Source organism: Gorilla gorilla, chromosome 3 (genome assembly GCF_029281585.2).
Source record: "Gorilla gorilla gorilla isolate KB3781 chromosome 3, NHGRI_mGorGor1-v2.1_pri, whole genome shotgun sequence".
In the NCBI taxonomy this organism is placed as follows: Eukaryota; Metazoa; Chordata; class Mammalia; order Primates; family Hominidae; genus Gorilla; species Gorilla gorilla.
The window spans coordinates 46,551,570-46,572,676 of record NC_073227.2 but is presented as its reverse complement, the minus strand read 5'-3'; positions in this window follow the sequence as shown (position 1 = coordinate 46,572,676).

Here is a 21,107-nt window from a genome sequence, read left to right as displayed (position 1 = left end):
TCAGTTTCAGTATTTACATGTAAGGGAGTCAGGGACAATTAGAATCCTACCTGGGATTTTTTATTTCCCAAGGGCTATTAGAAAAAAATGTATACCTTCCACTGTGGTTGCTGAGGTGGGGGGATGTGAGTCTGGCATTGCTGGTGGCCATCCTGCCTTCTCTATAGAAAGCCTTTCTTTTTTTTTCTTTTTTCTTTCTTTTTTTTTTTTTTTTTGAGACGGCCTCTCATTCTCTTGCCCAGGTTGGAGTGCAGTGGCACAATCTCGGCTCACTGAAACCTCTGCCTCCTGGGTTCAAGCGATTCTCCTGCCTCAGCCTCCCCAGTAGCTGGGATTACAGGCGGGTGACACCAGGCCCAGCTAATTTTTGTATTTTTTAATAGAGACGGAGTTTCATGATGTTGGCCAGGCTGGTCACAAACTTCTGACTTCAAGTGATCTGCCCGCCGTGGCCTCCTTAAGTTCTGGGATTACAGGCATGAGCCACCGCAAACGGTCAGAAAGCCTTTCTAAGAGACTAAGAAAGAAAGAGAGAGAAATGGATCCCTGGCAACATGATGCAGCTTCTGAATCTTGCTGTGCTAGACACCAGTGGCACCCCTGGACTTCATAGTTAAGTGAACCAACAGTTCCTATTTTTTTGCTTTGGCTGGTTGGAATTGGGTTTGTATCACTGGCAAATGATGAATACGCTGTCTTCATTCAAATACTGGTGTGACTAGGTCCAGAGAAGGAAAGCAGATGTTCAGCTGTGATATCTGGGACATAGGGTCTGATAGGACCAGAAGCGCAGTATTGGAGGTTGAGAACATGAAGTACAGTCAGAGCATAAACCAACCATCCCTATCCTGAACTTGCAGAAGATATTGTTGGTCTATCACACTGTTTTTTCCTCCAGAGTCAGGAGAAGCCATTGCAACCTTGTTCTTCTTAGCATAGAGCTTCAGGGAGTCACTGTCATTGATTTGAGGTTGTCTGTACATTTTCCACTCTGGAATTAATACCTAAAGAGTGTGATGCATTTGTCCAGGAAGAGTCAATTTGCTTGGACGTTAACTCAATCTTATGGGAATTTCTTCCTTGTGGATTCTTGCAGATGACCGCATGGTTAGTTTATCAAAACTGCTATGAAAGTGAATCATGAGAAATTATTGAGCTTTCTTTTTATATATTTTTATTAATTAATTAATTAATTTTAAGACAGAGTCTCGCTCTGTTGCCTAGGCTGGAGTGCGGTGGCATGATCTTGGCTCACTGCAACCTCCACCTCCCAGGTTCATGCAATTCTCCTGCCTCAGCCTCCCAAGTAGCTGGGATTACAGGCTCCCACCACCATGCCTGGCTAATTTTTGTGTTTTGGGTAGAGGTGGGGGTTTCATCATGTTGGCCAGGCTGGTCTCAAACTCCTGACCTCAAATGATCCACCCGCCTCTGCCTTTCAAAGTGCTAGGATTAGAGGCGTGAGCCACTGGGCCCGGCCTTTTTTTATGTATTTTAAATATCTACATGTAACTGTATATTTGGTTCCTGAACCTACATTCTTCCATTGGTGTCTTTGCGTCTCTTTGTTGTTCCAGAGTAATGCTATTTTCATCTGGTTTTGAGCATTGTCAAGCACTCCTGTTTTGGGAGCTGTCTTTGTCATTTACAGAGAGAAAGCCCAGGAGATCTTGAAGCTGACACAGTGGCATTTCATTTGGCAGGTACAGATTTTCCTCGCGTATGGAACAATGCCTCCTCTTGCTAACCACCTTAATTTCCTGGCCTTATCAATCTGAAAGTCAATGATTATAGTTTATTATGTGGGTTTTCATTTAACCTTTTATGTTTAAGTTCAACCATTTCCCCATAACCAAGCAAGCAAATTTCCTACTCAGGTAATTCAAGTGCAATTGTTAAGAGAATTTGTAACAGAGTTCCATGGGCCTTAGCTGTCAGTCAGAACAGCCTAACATCATTGAAACCTCTACCTATTTTCAAAGCACCTTAAAATCCATTAAATATTACAAAAGAAATGTAAATTGCATTATTGCTGTGGAAAGAGTAGCTGTTTTGTCTTGAGACTTTAGTTGACCCACAAATTACATTTAAGATGGTTTAGGACAAATATAAAAATCACCCAATGCAATGGTAAGATTGAAAGTGCCTTCACTTTGGCCAATTACAGTAGTTACTATTATTCATCCTTATCAACATTAATTCTAATAGCTAACATTTATTTAACATTCACTCATTCCACTGTACCAAGTGCTTTGGTTGCATTATTACATTTAATCCTACCATAAGAAATATACACTTTTATTCTATTTTACAAATGAGATACCTGAGATGTGGAGAGCCTGAATAATTTGCCCACTTTTATAACTATTAATTAATTAATGTACAGCCTGCATTCAAACCTAGATTTGTAGGAGTCCAGAGCCCATGTATATTAAATGTGACTATAAAGACTCGCCTATATATGCATTGGGATCAGATGCAAGTAACAGAGAACCTCAGACTTGCAGTGGGTTAGTTTATCCATTTCCTTTGTGTTCAAGGGCCTGGAGAGAATCCATCCAGAACTGGTATGACATTCTCCTGGCACTGAATGGTATAAATAGCAGTTTCTGCTGATGTTCTATTTTCAGCTACTTTTGTATATATGTCTGAATACAAGAATTTTATATTTTTGCATCCAATAATATTCTTATCATTGCTTTATAAAATCAACTTAGAACTTCATTAAGATGTTGTGTATTATTGTACATTCAGACATTTCATGAGACAAATTGGAGCCCCAAATCAAACATTATGCAAAACAAAAGCTTGACATTATCATTTGTCTACTGCACAAGGGTCAGTCCTGCCTTTTAATATGAACACAAGAAGGGGCTTCTGCCATTGAGGAATATTCTCACAGCCAGGCTTTTATGTTCTTGGTAATTATTTTCCTACCTCACTGTTTTGACCAGAAACCATGAGAGAAAAACTTTTCTAGCTGCTGACTTCTCTCCTTTATACTGTGCCAAAATCTGAGCTGGAATGCGTATTATTCAATTACAGATTCCAGGTACTGTGCTAGGCGTCTCATTAGTAACACGAATACTAAGATAATTCACTGTTCTTGTTTACTGGTCAAAGGTTTCATATGCCTGTCGACTGCTTTGATTCTCATCTCTGGGAATACACATTTACATAATCACAGAAGTCCTAGAGGAAGGATCGGGTATATTTTTCATTTGACAAAGTATCAAGCTCTCACTCTATTTTAGGCACTGTTTAGATGTAGAGAAGAGAGATCCAATAAACAACATCTCTCTTTTCACTGCCCAAGTTCAGAATCAATTCACAGATAAAATAAAGGAGGGGGGCAGATGATAAAGGAAAAGCATCTTTATTTCTGATACCGGTTGTGTGAAGGCGTGGCTTGGATGTGGGGCACAGTGGGCTTCCTAATACTGAAGGCTTGAGTTTGGCAAGCCTCTCATTCAGCCTCAGGCAGTGTTAATGACCATAGGTTGGTGTCAGTTTGGGCTGCTATCACAAGGTGCCATAGACTGGGTGGCTTATAAACCACAGAAATTTATTTCTTACAGTTCTGGAGGCTGGAATTCTGAGATTAGGGTGGCAGCATGGTTGGGGTCTGGTGAGGGCCATCTTCTGGTTTGCAGGCTTCTTGCTGTATCCTCACATGATAGAAAGAAGGCAAGAGAGCTCTCTGGGGTCCCTTTTATTAGGGCACTAATCCCATTCATGAGGGTTCCACCCTCATGATCTAATCACACCCCAAAGATTCCACCTCCTAATACCATCACATTGGGGGTTAGATTTCAGCATATCAATTTTGGGGGGCACAAACATTCAGTCCATTGCAGGTGGTCAACACGGGGCCTGCCCCGGTAAAACCTGGGGGATGGAGGAACCAAGCAGTGGTTGAAAAGGGAGAAGAGAAGGAGTGAGAGAAATTTCCTAGGGGAAAGTTGAGGCTAAACTGAGGGCTGTGCCTTCCCATGGAAGGAGACCTCAGGAGTGAGCCATCGTGTCCTCCTCCGACCAGTCTCTGCCCCCAAAGAGATCAGACCAGAAACATCAGAGTAAGCTCCCCTTGATCTGCAGAGAAACTCAACTTTTGGTCTTTCCAGCTTTTCCCTTCACCAACCTCCTGCTCCTCTGGTAGAGGCAAAGCCTTCCTTGAGGCTGAAGTCCACTCTTTTGCCTTCCATATGTCATCTCGTGACTGTCCCTGCAGTCCAGTCAGATTCTCAGAATCTTGGTACCACCGTTCTCCCTGACTGCCTTTCCCTGAGAGGGGGCTGTGGGCATTTTTGGTCTAGGATACTGAGATGTATGTGGATGTTTCTGGGGAGAGTGCCATTCTCAGCCTAAAAGGTAGATCCTTTCTAAAGGACAAAGTTTTTTTGGCCCTGCGCTCTTCTTTCCTCTTCAAGTCTGAGGCGGGGTGGGTGGGAAGGGGAGGATGGGGCCCAGAGGGACATAGTCATCTTGTGATGAGGAGGCAGCTGATACAAGGATGAGAAGGAGGGGCCTCCTGCCAACAACATGAAGCAGAGCTGGAAAGCACTTGGATCCCTAATGACATTGTCCCTGATGATATCATGGAGAGCCCAGACGGGACCTGGACCAGTGTCCCAAAGATCCCCAAAGGGTGTGATCCTTGTGGTGTATCAGAACCTAGGAATATTACATTTTCATTATCAGGTGCTATACTTAATTTTTGAAATATTCTTTTGGAGACAAATATTTTGCTCAACATATTCTGATGTCTAAGGCAAATTAATGTTTTTGTGGTTAAAATTATTTAATTTTCTTTTTCTCAAACATGTATTAATATAGCTTAAAGGTCAAATGGAAGTGGCGGATCAATGGGCTAGAAGACTGAGAACAATTTGAAGGACAAACCTGTATATCCAGCACTAACTATTCCTAACCACCCAAGCTAGGAACTCAGGGAGCTTCTAGTTCAGAGGTTCTCAGACTGTGTTACTCAGTGCCTTGGACCTCCCTAGAGGTGTTTCTAGGCTGCCCTAGGCGGCTGCAGGGAAGCTGAGTGGCTGGGCTCCAGCCCCACCCTTGTTCAACAAGAACACCTCCACTTTTATCTGCACTCTCTACTGAGCTTTTTACTCTTTGACGTGGTTTGGCTGTGTCCCCACCTAAATCTCACCTTGAATTGTAATAATCCCCAGGTGTCAAGGGTGGGGCCAGGTGGAGATAACTGAATCATGGGGGTGGTTCCCCCATACTGTTCTCATGGTAGTGAATAAGCCTCATGAGATCTGATGGATCTCACAAGCTCTCTTGCCTGCAGCCATGTAAGATGTGCCTTTGCTTCTCCTTTGCCTTCCACCATGATTGTGAGGCTTCCCCAGTCATATGGAACTGGGAGTCCATTAAACCTCTTTCCTTTATAAATTACCCAGTCTTGAGTATGTCTTTATTAGCAGCATGAGAACAGACTAATACACACTTGTAACAATTAATTCAGGAGAAAACTATGGGGAAGGTTTATGTTGTCAAATTAAATTCAAAATTTGTTGTTAAGTCAAAATTAAATTTTAAAACCATGTATCTGTTCTAACATCCTTATTTTGTAAATAAGGAAGCTGACACCCAGCAAAATTCAAATGATCAAATGATTAAGTGGCAGACTCAACTTAGTTCCCAGTACCTCCCTTCCTGTTCCCACTGTATTGTTATTATACCTAACAATGAATGCTCAGTTTTTACAGATAATGAGAGAGGGAGTTTCTGTTAAATGTTCATCTCTGTAAGACTAGATTTCTCTGGAATAGCTCACCATCCAGGAGCCTCACAGTAGACATGCCACAGGGCTTTAAGCCACAGCCACGAGAAAAAGGACATAATACAAATGAAAATTCCAGACATAGATGGACATCAGGTTTGGCTTGATCAGGGTTCTTACTCTGTAAGCTCTGTTCTCTTCTATAGGCTAACTCATACCGGCTTCCCTAGTTGCCTGTGGGGACAAGCATGGGAATCCTGAAATCCTGAAATAATCCTGACCTTTGTTCTGACTGGCATATCTATGAATTGATAACTACAGCAAGCCGTTTTCGTTTATAAGGACAACTGTCATGAGTTCTTGTTGCCTGCCTAATATTCTCTTTGTCTTACCTGTGGTTACTCACAGTTTTAAAAGTATCTCTCTAACTGAATTATCTCATGTGATCTAGTGATAAATTTCCTGATTTTTCCCCATCTCTTTTTTTCTGGGGAACCATAACCTGAAGTGTTTCTTCCTACTGCTGTGTGATTCTAGAGTTCCATGTTATGCCCCTTCAGTGCTGGCTTAATTTTTGACCTTGTCTGTATTAGTCAGGGTTGCCTAGAGGGACAAAACTAATAGAACAGATGTATGTTTATGAAGGGGAGGTTTATTAAGGAGTACTGACTCACACAATCACAAGGTGAGGTCCCACAATAGGCCATCTGCAAGCTGAGGAGCAAGGAAGCCAGTCTGAGTCCCAAAATCTCAGAAGTAGGGAAGCCAACAGTGCAGCCTTCAGTCTGTGGCCGAAGGCCTGATAGCCCTGGCAAATCACTGGTTGAAGTCCAAGAGTCCAAAAGCTGAAGAAGTTGGAGTCTGATGTTCAAGGGCAGGAAGCATCCAGCACGGGAGAAAGATGGAGGCTGGAAGACTCAGAGAGTCTGTTCATTCCACCTTCTTCTGCCTGCTTTATTCTAGCTACTGGCAGCTACTTGGATGGTGCCCACCCAGACTGCGGTGGGTCTGCCTCTCCCAGTCCACTGACTTCAAATCTTAATCTCCTTTGGCAACGCCCTCATGGACACACGCCGGAACAATACTTTGCATCCTTCAATCCAATCAAGTTGACAGTAGTAACCATCACATTGTCTAACCTGAAAACTTGAGTGGATTTGCTCAAAACTGCATTCACCATCCAAGTGATCTGGAGAGTGGCCTGTTTATCTTTTCCGATGGACGGGGTTGAGTTTATATTGCCTCAGCAGCATTTCTTGGGCATCCTCTCCATGGAGATGACTGTGATGTGTGAGGCTGAGGTGTAGGGAAATAAGGAAAGCACCAGAGTGAGCTGATGTTGCTCAGGGGAACAAGTAACACCAGATCTCTCTGGCTTCAAACACTGTGTTTGCAGTCCCTCTACATCTTTGGCCAGGAGTGAGGAATTGGGAACAGAGCTATGGATTATGTCCAGATTCTGAACTTTTAGAACATCCCTATGCTTTCTATTTTGTCTGGATTAGTAGCAAATCCCTTAAATCAAAATGACCTGTGTCTTTGCTTCCAAAGGACAATACAAAAGGATAAAGTTGGCCTGGGGAAAGGAGCCCTAAAACATGACTCAGGGAGGATGAGGAAGCACAGAAAAAGGGCTGAGAGCGGCCCCAGCAGAGGACTTAGCAACAGAAGGGCCGGATTCTCGACAGAGTTCCTGCTCCAGAGGGTATATAATGGGAGAATAAGAGGGGAAGAGAGACAGATGGAGGCTCTTTGAGGATTTTAAGGAATATTTCAGTCAAAACACTACGCAGTTGGAGTTTCATTTGCAGGAAGTTAAGCAAATAAATCAAAAGAAGAAAACCATACAAGCAATATTTTTATGGGAGTGTATATATATATATCTGTACATAATATTGTATTTGCTATAACAGCAAAAGCAAAAAGCATTTTGAATGAGGACAGAGGAACAATAAATAAACCAAAATATCAATACAATTGAAATTTTACGTATCCATTGTAAGAAACACAATGACTCTCTAGAACCATGTTGGCCAAGTGGCATTGAAATTTGTGTTTGAATGAATTACAATGAAATAAAATAAAAGATTCAGTTCCTCAGTTACGCTAGCCTTATTTCAAGTGCTCAAAAGCAGCATGTGACTACTGTCATAGGTAACGAGCATTTTCATTATCGCAGAAAGTTCTATTGGATGGCCCTGCTCTAGAAAGCTGGGAAAGTGTTTACATGTGGCTGCTGTTCACATGAAGCAAAAAGTAGCATGAAAGGCAGCACATGTACCAACATACAAATTACATACATGCATACATAAAGATTAGTCAAGGCCAGGAAGCATTCAAATTATTTCCACCAGGGAGATCAATGCATCAGGTGGATTTACAAGTTACCTTTTAGCATAGTCTAGGGTTCAATGACTAATACATAACGTTTTTGAAAACTTTCTTCAGGAAGCCAATTGTAACTGAGGCTGCTGGATTGGACATTGAGAAGTGGTAGAGGAAGCATCAGGGGATGGAGTAAGGTTCTTGTGCTGGCTTTGTGACTAAAATAGCTCTGTGATCTCGTGAAAGTCACACTAACTCTCCGGGCCCCTTTTGTCAGATGATCTCTAAGGTCTCTTTCAATGTAAAGAAATGGGTATGTTTCTGTGTGTTCTTACTCACAGGGAGGGGAACATCACACACTGGGTCCTGTCGGGGGGTGGGGAGCAAGGGGAGGGAGAGTATTAGGACAAATATATAATACATGAGGGACTTAAAACCTAGATGATGGGTTGATGGGTGCAGCAAACCACCATGGCACATGTATACCTATGTAACAAACCTGCACATTCTGCACATGTATCCCAGAACTTAAAGTAAAACAATAACAAAAAAAAGTGTGTAGCACCTCTCACACTCTCTCATGCTCCTTTTCCCACCGTGTGGAGATGCCTCACTCCCTGTTTTCCTTCTGCCATGATTGGAAGCTTCCTGATGCTTTCCCAGAAACAGAAGCCATAAGCTGCTATGCTTCCTGTATAGTCTACAGAACTGTGAGGCAGTTAAACCTCTTTCAGTTATAAATTAAAAAAAAAAAAAGAGATGGATGTGTTTGTTTTCAAGTGGAGTAGGTTGTTCACAGGAGTTGGCGAGACAGGGGCGGGTTATCAGGTAGCGAGGGTCTGCAGTCTGGTCACAACCATGAATCCCAGGGACAAAGGAACAGAGGTAGAGGGATTCCAAGGACAGAGAAGCTGGTCAGTGACAAGATGGGAAATTTGTATTCCAGACTCTCGGGGGCTGTAAGAAAAAGTGCATCTGTTTTTATTAAATGTTAGAAATGGCTTTGAACGGTATCTAAGTGAAACTGCAAACACAGCTGAGAAAATCCCAGCTCTGTCTGGCTCGTCAGAAACTCCACCCCCTCTTTCTCCAGAAGGCTCTCTAGTTACAAATGGCTCACTGAACACCCTCCCATTGGCTTGTTTCTAATACTCTGGAGTAAGACAATTCCTCCATTTGTTCAACTATTTCTCAGATGTCAGATCATAAAATTATACTTCTTGAAAATCACTTATTCTTGAACATTTCCTCTCGGAATTGATTTTACAGTTACAGCATTTTATCTAAATCATTTTACATTTCTTTCTTTCCTTCTTTTTTTAGAGACAGGGTCTCTCTCTGCCAACCAGGCTACAGCTGGAGTGTAGTGGCACAATCATACTCACTGCAGCCTCTAACCCCTGGGTTCAAGTGATCCTCCTGCCTCAGCCTCCCAAGTAGCTGGGACTGCAGGCATGCACCACCATGCCCAGCTGCTTTTTAAAATTTTTTGTAGAGAAGGGCCTCTCTATGTTGCCCAGGCTGGACTCAAACTCCTGGCCTCAAGTGAGCCTCCTGCCTTGGCCTCTCAAAGTGCTGAGATTACCGGTGTGAGCCACTGGACCAGGCCTATTTCTTTTAAAAGTTTGAAGATAGATAGCATTTTAAGCCTTTGCCTTCCTTATATATTTTTCTATTAAACATTGCATGGAGAAATGCTTCTGCTGAATAATCAAAATAATCATCCACCTTTATGATTTTTGATGCATAATAACATAATCTTCACATCTTAGATATGTACAATATATACTATGGTACACTTTCCTATTTATACTTTTCTTATACATTTTAAAAAACTACCTGAATATGTACCTGTAAAACCCTTTAGTAATGCAAAGTGTATGTGTGAATTGGTGTACATGGATGTATGTGATCTATACATTCATTAAATAATGAACCACTTACTATACACCATGCCATATGGAAACTCAATGCTAAAAACTCATAATCCTTGTCTGCTAGGGATACTGTATCAAATGGACATTGCCTTGATCATTTCTGAAAAGTCCCAAATTAGAAAAATATTGGATGTCAAAAGCATATCTTAAAGCCAGTGGCACAGAACTCAAAAGACTTTTCTCTTATAAAAATTTTATATCTTTAATATAAGTTGTCTCCCCAAAATGACTGAATGTATACTATACCTCAGATATAACTAGATTTAGTATAAGTTAATTCAATTTACCAATACATTTATGGTTTACTTTGTGAGAAACTAGAATTCAAAAGTGAGTAAGACCTATCTCCTGCTCGCAAGCAACACATAGTCTGGTAGGTGAGGCAAACCGGTAAACGCATGACTGCCAGCAGGCACAGTGGGCGCAGAGTCACTCAGGAAGGCTTCATGGAGAGTGCTGGTCACCTATGCACCAAGTACGTGGTGTTGCTAAGCGACAAACCAGGAAGCCCGGAGCACATTTCCCACTGACTGAGCTCTCGCAGTAGAAGAGGAAGGATCTGCCTGTCCTGCTCTTCTGATCTGCTGATCAGGTGTGGAGTAGCACCAGCTTCAAGGTGGTAGGTCCATGGCCCAGAGCACAGGCTGAATGACTTGTCAAACCAGGACTTCCTGCCAATGCAACTCTGCAGGCTAACTTCCTGTTTTTGTTTTTGCTGTTTTTCTTTTTTCATCAGGAACCAGGCAGGGGAGCTTGGTTTTCTTCCACTGACACCACCATTGATTTCTTCTCTTCCTTGGCCCATTGTGCAGCTGAGAGAGGCCCAAGAAACTCATTAAGAGCTTCCCACTGCCTTCAGGATACCATGTAACCTCCCTTCAGGGCTGGGTCTCATCCACCTCTCCATCTTGCCCTCAGCCAGGCCCCATTATGTTCTCTGTGCTGCAGCCATGCCACACTCCTTGTGGTTCCTCAGACATGCCACACTCTTCAGCCTTTTCTCCAATCTCTTTCACATGCTCTTCCTTTGCCCGAAAATAATTTCCCTCCTACTCTTGGCCTGCTGAAGCCTCGTCAAGCTTCAGGCCTCAGCGTGCATGTCATTTCCTCAGGAAGGTCTTTGCTGGCCGCTACGATGAGGTAGCTCCTAGATGACCCAGCACTTCCCTTATCTGAGTCCTCATTGAACCTCATGGTGACCTTTCTTCTCCAAGCTGCAGGGGAGGGCACAGACCACATCTGACTGGCTCAGCCTTGTATTTCCAGGGCCGGCCTATAATTTGGTGGATTCAGGTCCAGCTTCCTGGGTGGGGGACCTGTGGAGTTACACAGGGACTCATGCTTAGACAGGTGGCTTTAATGCTTGGCTTAATGCTGCTGTCATCTAGAAAGTTCTTTTTTCTTTTTTTTTTTTTTTTGAGACAGGGTCTAGCTCTGTCGCCCAGTCTGGAGTGCAGTGGCACGATCTCGGCTCACTGCAACATCTGCCTCCTGGGTTCAAGTGATTCTCTTGCCTCAGTCTCTCGAGTAGCTGGGATTACAGGTGCCCACCACCAGGCCTGGCTAATTTTTTGTATTTTTAGTAGAGACGGGGTTTCACTATGTTGGCCAGGCTGGTCTTAAACTCCTGACCTCAAGTGATCTGCCCACCTTGGCCTCCCAAAGTGCTCAGATTACTGGCGTGAGCCACTGTGCCTGGCTGCTATCTAGAAAAGTCTTAATTTTTGAACAAGAGGCCCCATATTTTCATTTTGCACTGAGCCTCACATATTATGAAACTGATACTACATGGATGAATAAATAAATCAATGGATATGTATTAATCCTTACAATATATTGAGCCAAGGAAATTAAAGCTTCTGAAGGTCTCATTTTGAACAAGATAGAATAATTTAGGAAAAGTTGCAATGTATTATGCAGATGCCTTTATGATCTATTTTGCTATTTTTCACATACTATTTGTTCATATGAGAAAAGAGAAGCTTTACCTGAAAGATATGTATTGTCTGTTCTGTGAGATGTATATCCATTAAAAATTATATTTTATTCAACTACAACCATTATGAATTTAAAAAAGAGAAAAAAGAAGTCCAGAATGACTTGCTTTGTCTTATTCATTATAACTGGAAAGAAAGGTACAACTTCTTAAGAAAGAAAAAGAAGCAGGAAAAATTTTGCAAATAATGTTACCTAGATGTCTATCTCTGTAGGATTGAATGAATATCAGCAGAAATATCTGTTAGGGTAGTAAATGCAATATTAGAAAAGAATGAATCTCAAAGGAGAAAGATGCAAGGTATGGCTATTCCATTCATAAACCCAAGGATGTCATTCAAGAGAGGCCATTTCTGGGCTTTGAACTTCTAAGGCTTGCAGAGAACCTCCTGGTAAGCATTGTGAAGGCAGCCAAGGAGTGTCTTAGTTAGTTCAAGCTGCTGTAACAAAGTACTATAGACTTTAAAATGGTAGAAATTTGCTTCTCACAGTTCTGGAGGCTGGGAATTCCAAGACCAAGGCACTAGCAGATTTGGTGATTGGTGAGGGCCCATCTCCTCACAGATGGTGCCTTCTCACTGTGTCCTCATGTGGTAGAAGGGGATATGGAACTTCCTCAGGCCTCTTTTCTAAGGGCATTAGCTCTATTCATGACAGTTCCATCCTCATGACTTAATCACCCTCCAAAGACCTCACCTTCTAATACCATCACTGTGGGGTGGGGGGTGCTGTGGGTGGGGTTAGGATTTCAACATGTGAATTTTGGAGAGACACAAACATTCAGATCACAGCAGCAGTCATCTAATAATTTTTTAAGGGTTTCTCTGAGCCACCACTACCATCTCTAGCAGGAAGCAATGGCTGTTTTTACCTTGTTTGATGGATTGTGAAGAAGGCAGCTCATTGCACAGGGGAGGGTGGGAAGGTAAATTCCAACACAAGTGGGCCCGGAGCCTCTATACCATTTGAGAAGCTGATTTATTTCTCATTCGTATGGTCAAGAGGACCAGCTCCTCCAACTATGATGATCTATCTATGCTGATTACTTGCTGTGTAATTCCACTCTTCAGCTCTCAGCTTTCTCATCCATAAAACAGGGTAGATAAAGGCTTTATATATCACCTCCCACCTGTCTTTCGAGTACCCAAGTCTCCACCAAAGGGCAGGTCTTTCCTTGTTCCTGGGCATGTGGAACCCACATCCTGATCTCATCCTCTGGATTTATCCTCACCAAGTCCCCATTTGCCACTTCCTGAAGCCATTATTATTATTATTATTATTTTTGAGACACAGTCTCGTTCTGTCACCCACACTGCAGTGCAGTGGCATGATCTCGGCTCACTGCAAGCTCCGCCTCCCGGGCTCATGCCATTCTCCTGCCTCAGGCTCCCAAGTAGCTGGGACTACAGGTGCCCGCCACCATGCCTGGCTAATTTTTTTGTATTTTTTTTAGAAGAGTTGCGGTTTCACCGTGTTAGCCAGGATGGTCTCAATCTCCTGACCTCGTGATCTGCCCACCTCGGCCTCCCAAAGTGCTGGGATTACAGGTGTGAGCCACTGTGCCCAGCCTCCTGAACCCATTCTTTCTTGTACCTGCTGTTATCTTTGTCTCTGTGTCCTACTGAGCACTCTCCCTTCACTTTCCACACTTCCTCGATTTCCCTACCTAATCCCTCTCATCCTTCAAGAGGTTAAATTCCACCCTACCCAAAGCTCTCTGGAGTGGCACCCTCCACCCCACGTTCTGCAAGCTCATGCACGGAGACACTTGTGTGCTCCCACATCACGTGCTTGCTTCTGTCCTGGCTCTCATTACACTGTATTGTCATTGTCTATTTCCTTGTTTGTTTCCCTCAGGAGTCCCAGGGTTCTTTGTGGGCCTGGACTCTGCCTCTTCAACATCTAACACAGTCACTGGGATATAATAGGTGTCCAATTCATGTTTGTAGAATGAATGAAGCAAGGAAGAAGTGAATGAAGGCCTCATTTTCACCAGTTGTCTTTTAGAAAGCCTCCTGGAGGAATAGGGAAGGTCAAGTGATAGAAGCTGCCTGACTGGTGGGAGAAAGGCTGTCTCTGCCCTCAGCTGGCCATTCTGCATTGCCTAAGCCCGGCTGGCCCAGTTCACAGTGCCCTGTGGGCAGTAGCACCAGAAGGCATCAGATCAGGGAGCTCCTTGGATTTTATTGACCTCCTGTGCATTTGCTGGCATGTCCTCACCGTGTCTTGGTGGGATTGGCAGTAGGAAGTAGGGGAGGGGAGTAATTCTCCTCACTTGATGTACCTTCTGCCAGGCTGACAGGATTCTTCCTGCAGATAGAATATGATAGAGACATGATCACCAGGCTTGGCCAGGACAGTGACGTACATGGTGAAGTCATGTATCGAGTGAATGTTCATTGAGTGCCTGCTTTGAGCTGGACATTCAGCTGGTGCTAACTGGTTATAGAGTAGCCAGCACAATACCTGGCCTCAAGAAGCTAATAGTCTATTCAGAGAGCCGGACCATGAATGGAATATTATAGTGAAATTATAATTAGGTAACCCTTTTTCCCCCTTCAAGGTCTAAACAGCTAAAGAAGCCCAAATCCCTGCTTTTATGAGAATAGAAACATCAAGCTGAGATCAGGAATTTTAAAATTAACCAAGTCCTTTTATTTACATGATCCTTAGACCTCATGAGTCAAGTATAATTGTCTTCCTTTCAGATAAGAAAACTGAGGCTTAGAGACATTAAGCAATTTGCTTAAAGTCACCCAATTTTCAGGGGTGTCTTGGGACCAGTACCATTCAGATTATTCTCCTAAACCTACTCCTGTATTTTCCATTTTCCAGAAGGCTTGGTGCTTAGGAAGCCAATTCTGAGGCTTTTTAAGGTCCTGAGTTGCCTTTGAAATAATCAAAGAGACAGTTAGACTCAATATGGTTAAGTTATAAATGCGTTTTTTGAGTTTTGATTCTTTGCAAATTAGCCATCCATGGAGGGCACGTGACATAATGGGAGCAGGTCTTGGCACAAAGGCAGGAACTGCAGCAGGGAGGTGGGTGGGTAGGGAGGGAGGGAGATGAGATGCGGGGCTCCGCTGAGCATGGGGAGTGACCTGAGGCTCTGCTCGGGCTGCAGAGGCCAGGCTGGGGAAGGAGGCCTGGTGGCCTGAGGCATAGTAGTCAAAGGACAGTGCATACTCAGGCAAAGTTAAGACCAGCATCGGCACCGATTGGCATTAGTGAGTGTAATTCAGCCATTGGGAACCAGCCAGGATACTAATCTGTGGCCCCAAGCTCAGCAGCCAGTGCAGCCAGGTGAGCTGTACAGCCCAGTGGGAGGAGAAGCTCACCCTCCTGCAGAGGAGATAGGCACCAAGGCAGGGAGAGACCATCCTAGAAGGAGGAAGAGAGATTGGGACATGGCTCCGGATTATTGAGCAGGCTGTGATGTGGGGGATGAGGACACAAGAAAAGAACCAACATTCACTGATCACCTACTCTGTGCCAAATGATTTTACATGCATCATCTCCAGTTCTTTCAACAGTCCTGTGAGGGGGTATTAGTGTCCCCACTTTACAGGTAAGGTCACAATTTGCCAGCGGTCATAGAGTAATCAGAGGCCATAGCAGAGGCAGAATCTGAGCACAAACCTTCCTGACTCTCTGCCCCCAACACAGGGTGGGCAGGAGTTCCCCAAGGGGCTCCAGGACTCCCAGGATGCACACAGTCCAACTCTGGTTGACTTTGTGCCTAAACTCTTCTCTTTTTTTTTGAGACAGAGTCGACCTGTCACCCAGGCTGGAGTGCAGTGGCACGATCTTGGCTTACTGCAACCACTGCCTCCTGGAGTCAAGCGATTCTCCTGCCTTAGCCTTTTGAGTAGCTGGGATTACAGGCACCCGCCACCACGCCCAGCTAATTTTTGAATTTTTAGTAAGATGAGGTATCACCATGTTGGCCAGGCTGGTCTCAAACTCCTGACCTCAAGTGATCTGCCAGCCTTGTCCTCCCAAAGTGCTGGAATTACAGGTGTAAGCCACTGCGCCTGGCCTGTGCCTGAATTCTGAAGTCCCGCCTACCATGGTGTATCCCAGGCCACTGATCTATTGCCCCACCTAGAAAAGGAGACAAGTCTGGACCCGGCCAAGCGGGTGAAACTGACAGAGGAGCTGGCGCAGGGAAAGGAAGAAGGGCTGTAGAGAGTATGTGGCAACTTGCAATTAGGTAGAAGAGTCAGTTACACAGAATACCACATGCCGCAACCATGCCGAAATGAGTTTACTGTAATTCCAGATAAAAACAAAACTGTCGGAGCAGAGACTTAGAGACTCGAGGCAGGGTTGGCTTATTTTTTTTTCTATGGTTTCGATATAATTCAGCACTTTCACTTTGTGAAGATAGACCTGACCTTTATGTGGTCTGGAGAATGCTGACTCAACATCAGGGTAACCAATGGTGCACTCATGACCCGAAACAAGACTGGTGGTTGTCAGGGTTCTTAAAGCTCCACACTTGGGCTCTCCACGATCTCGGAAAACCGTGCCTTTATCAGAAATGACAGCCCTTGTTCAAACAGAGATCTGGATAGGTGCGCATTAATTTCAAACATTTTTTTAAAAAGATATTTTCCTGACTTTGTAAGAGGTAGAGTAGGATGCTGATTTAGCGTAGGTCTTTTTCCCATTTCCTACAGTAGTACAGATGGTGACTGAAGGGCAGATGAAAAAAGAAAAGGGGAAGGAAGGGAGGAGAAAAGAGGAAGAGGGTATGGGGGAAGAGGGATGGCCGGGAAAGGAGGCCCACTTTTACTTCCTTGGAAATATTTCGTTCATTTTGAAAACTCAAACTCAAGTTTCTCCTGGAAAAGAAAAAGGCTTGGGATCTCCCAAATGCCTATTGGTATGATTTTTATCTAGCTCCACTTTTTGATTCTTTAGGAATCAAACCGTGAACTTAATTTTTCCTCCTATTTGAAAAGCATAGGCAAAAGTCCTGCCCTCTTTTCCAAAACAAAATGCAGCATCCACCCTGACCCCCACCACCCCTCAAAGCCCCAAAGTGACATTTTCAACAGACTTATCATAAATGAAATCTGCTGTGCACACCAGTAAATAGTGCCAGTAAGCCAGGTGTAACCAAATCAGATTTTTCAGCCTTGACTTCCAGTGGTAAGAACAAGGATGTGCTGACCTAGGAAAAATGACAAGTCATGGGTGCCCTGCACCGGCCCTTTCAGAAGACGTAGAACACTGCAGGGGGTGGAGTCTGGAATAAGGAGAATCTGGAATCAGTGATGACCTAGTTGTCTTGAGGGCCAGGCTGAGGACAAGTCTGATGGGTTACGCTTCAGAATTTCATGTGCTCATGGTAGGTCCTCTGCATTTTCCCTGTCAGAGTGGATGTTGAACTCTGGTGAGGATAAAAGGGAAAGTCCCAGAAATGACCTATGCTCTTGCTGGGGAGATCCAACATCTGGCTCAAGCATTAAGCAACAGCCCCCTCGTTCCAGTCTTGATTTTGGACTCTCCATGAAGGCAACCTATCACAGACAGTCTAGAGAAAGCATACCACAGCTCATAAAATGTTGCTAGCATTCTGCCTATTGTAAAATTATCTGTAGGAGCCAACCTGTGTTCTGGAAAGTTATGGGTATAAGACGATGGGTTATAGGTGATTTTGATTTTCTTAATTTGTTTAACAAGCTTGAATTTGAACCCCAACCATTGGATCAAAAATGTCACTTCTGGCCAGATGTGTTGGCTCACTCCTATAATCCCAACATTTTGAAAGGCCAAGGTGGGAAGATTGCTAGAGGCCAGGAGTTCAAGACCAGCTTGGGCAACATAACAAGTCCCCGTCTCTATAAAAAGAAAAAAAAAAAAGTTACATTTCTCAATTAACTGTGGGTCTGAGCCTTTGCTTTTATGGGTTGAAAAATCTTATCAAAATTAAATTTTAGGGAAACCATTCTCTTTCATAAGGTTATAATAACACGATCCTTGGGGCTTATGTGGTGCTTAAAAAATGAGAGAGGAGGCCCTTTTTTTTTTTTTTTTTGAGACAGAATATCTCTCTGTTGCCCAGGCTGGAGTGCAGTGGCGCAATCTCAGCTCACTGCAAGCTCCGCCTCCCAGATTCATGCCATTCTCCTGCCTCAGCCTCCCAAGTAGCTGGTACTACAGGTTCCCGCCACCACGCCCAGCTAATTTTTTGTATTTTTAGTAGAGATGTGGTTTCACCGTGTTAGCCAGGATGGTCTCGATCTCCTGACCTCGTGATCTGCCCACCTCAGCCTCCCAAAGTGCTGGGATTACAGGCGTGAGCCACCGTGTCCGGCTGGCCCCTTCTCCATCACTTGTGGTCATTATCCTTCTTGGTGCCTTTGGGACACCAAAATCCAGGGGATCTCCTTTCCTGGTGGCCTGATTTACTATCTGCAAGCTTTGTCACAGACATTCTTCCAGGGTTTGAGGCTGTGGCTTGCAGAATCTAACCATGATAACACCCCAATGTCTGGGAAGCCCTGTGTAAGCGGGGCAAGGATTTCAAAGAAACTCCAAGCCTCCACCCCGCTTCGTAACACTGAGAAATCAACTTACAGGGTTTAGGTCTTTGCCCCTTCCAACTCAAAGCACCAGCTCCTATATCCTTCTGCTCTGGGGCAATCGAGTTGAACTCCTCCTCTTTGGCCCCTTTATTAGTGTGCAAAGACTGCCATAACAAAATGCCATGAACCAGGTGGCTTAAACAACAGAAATTTATCATCTCCCAGTTCTGGTGTCTGGAAGACCAGATCAAAATATTGTCAGAGTTCTTCTGCAGGTTGTGAAGGAAAGATTTGTTCTAGGCCTCTCTCTTTGGCCTTGTAGATGCCCATCTTCTCTCTGTGTCTTCCCTCCGTGCATAGCTCTTTTTTATAAGGACACTAGTCATAATGGATTAGGGCTCACTCTTATGACCCCACTTTCACTTGATTACCTCTGTAAAGACCTCACCTCCAAATAAAGTCATACTGAGGTCCTAGGTGTTAGGACTTGGACATATGCATTTTGGGGGTAAATAATTCAACCCATAACAGGCCCTAAACATAAGATGGGGGGAGAGGAAAGTGAGAGCTCAAACTTTTTTTTTGTTTTTTTAATAAACTTTACTTTTTAGAACAGTGCTAGATTCACAGGAAAATTGAGAAGATAGTATAGAGTTCCCCTGTAGAGTACACTCTGTCACCCAGTTTACCCCATTGCTAATATCACCTTCCTTATGGTGGGTTTGTTATGACAAATAAACCAGTATGGATACATTATTGCGAACCAAAGTCCGTAGTTTGCTCACATTTCCTTAGTTTCCACTTAATGTCCTTTTTCTCCCTCTGGATCTCATCCAGGGTTCCATGTGGCACTTATTTGCCATGTCTCCTTAGGCTCCTGGTTGGCTGTGACTGTTTCTCAGGCTTTTTGGTGACTTTGACAGTTTTGAGGAGTACTGATCAAGCATTTTGTAGGATACCCCCCTACTGGAATTTATCTGATGGTTTTCTCGTGATTAGACTGGGGTTATGGGTTTTTGGAAGGAAGATCACAGTGATAAAGTACGATTTCTGTTACTGTGTATTGAGGGTCTGTGTTCTCAACATAATTCATCACTGTTGATATTGGCTTTGATCACCGTATTAGTCCGTTTTCATGCTGCTAATAAAGACATACCCAAGACTGGGCAATTTATAAAAGAAAGAGCTTTAATGAACTCACAGTTCCATGTGGCTGGGGAGGCCTCACAATCATGGCGGTAGGTGAAAGTCACGTCTCACAGGTTGGCAGACAAGAGAAGAGAGCGTGTGCAGGGAAACTCCCCTTTTTAAAACTATCAGATCTCATGAAACTTATTCACTATCACGAGGATGGCATGGGAAAGACCTGCTCCCATGATTCAATTACTTCCCACCAGGTAGGTCCCTCCCACAACACATAGGAATTCAAGATGACATTTGGGTAAGGAAACAGCAAAACCATATCAATCACCCTGCTGAAGTAATGTTTGTCAGGTTCCTTGATTGTAAATGGACTCTCCCCTGACCCTTTCCCTACTGTACTCTTTGCAGGGAATTTACTATGTGCAACTTACACTAAAGGAGTGAGGATTTATGTTCTCCTACCTTGAGCGTGGAGTATCTACATAAATTCTTCAGAATTCTTCTACATGGGAGATTTGTCTCTCCTCCCCATTTATTAATTTATCTAATCACTTATTAATATCAGTGTGGATATATGGATATTTATTTTATACTTTGGGTTATAATTCAGTACTACTTTGTTTTGTTGCTCAAATTGTTCCAGCTTTGGCCATTGGGAGCTCTTTCAGTTGGTTCCTGTGGCCTTTTGACATATCACTGTCAATGTAGGGTTTTTTTGTTTTTTGCTTTTAGTACTTCCTTTCTTTCTGGAACTCTGAGATGCCAAGCTTGCCTCTTATTAGTCCTGACTCTGAGCCCAATTTTTATGTGTAAACTTTGAACCTGTTCCTGATGCCCCTGCCCCACCTTTTGTCATTGTTCAAGAAACTCAGTTCTGCCTTGGTGCTTAATTCCCTCCTTGTATCTACTTACATCCCATCTGCTGACTGCTGAGCCACTTTTTTGTGTTGGTCACAGTTCTGCTTTGATTTTTCCAGTTTGGCCTCCTCTCTGTTCCCCATTTCTGTGCTGTCTTTCTTTGTCAGCCACTCATGCTCCCCAAATTCAGCCTCAGACCTCCCTCCAGCTGAGTCTCTTTAGGGTCATGCAGGTCCATCACCACCAGATCCTCTCAATCATTACCCCTCCCAGAAAATTCATTTTATCGTCTCCATAAGGAAACCAACCTGAAACAGCATTTTCCACAGCATACTTCACACTTTCATCTGTAAAAATAAAACTCTAAAGTCAAATCATGTGATCGCCGTCTCTTTTATTTTCTTAATTTACATTAGCATATTACGGACATGTCCTTAGTAAGAGTTTTACCCTGTAAATCTGACCATGGAATCTTTTTGCCATTGTTGCTGGTATCATGCCTGTTGTTTCTAGTGCCTACTTGGGGAAACATCACCCTTACTGCTAAGAGCAGTGGTTAGCCCAGAG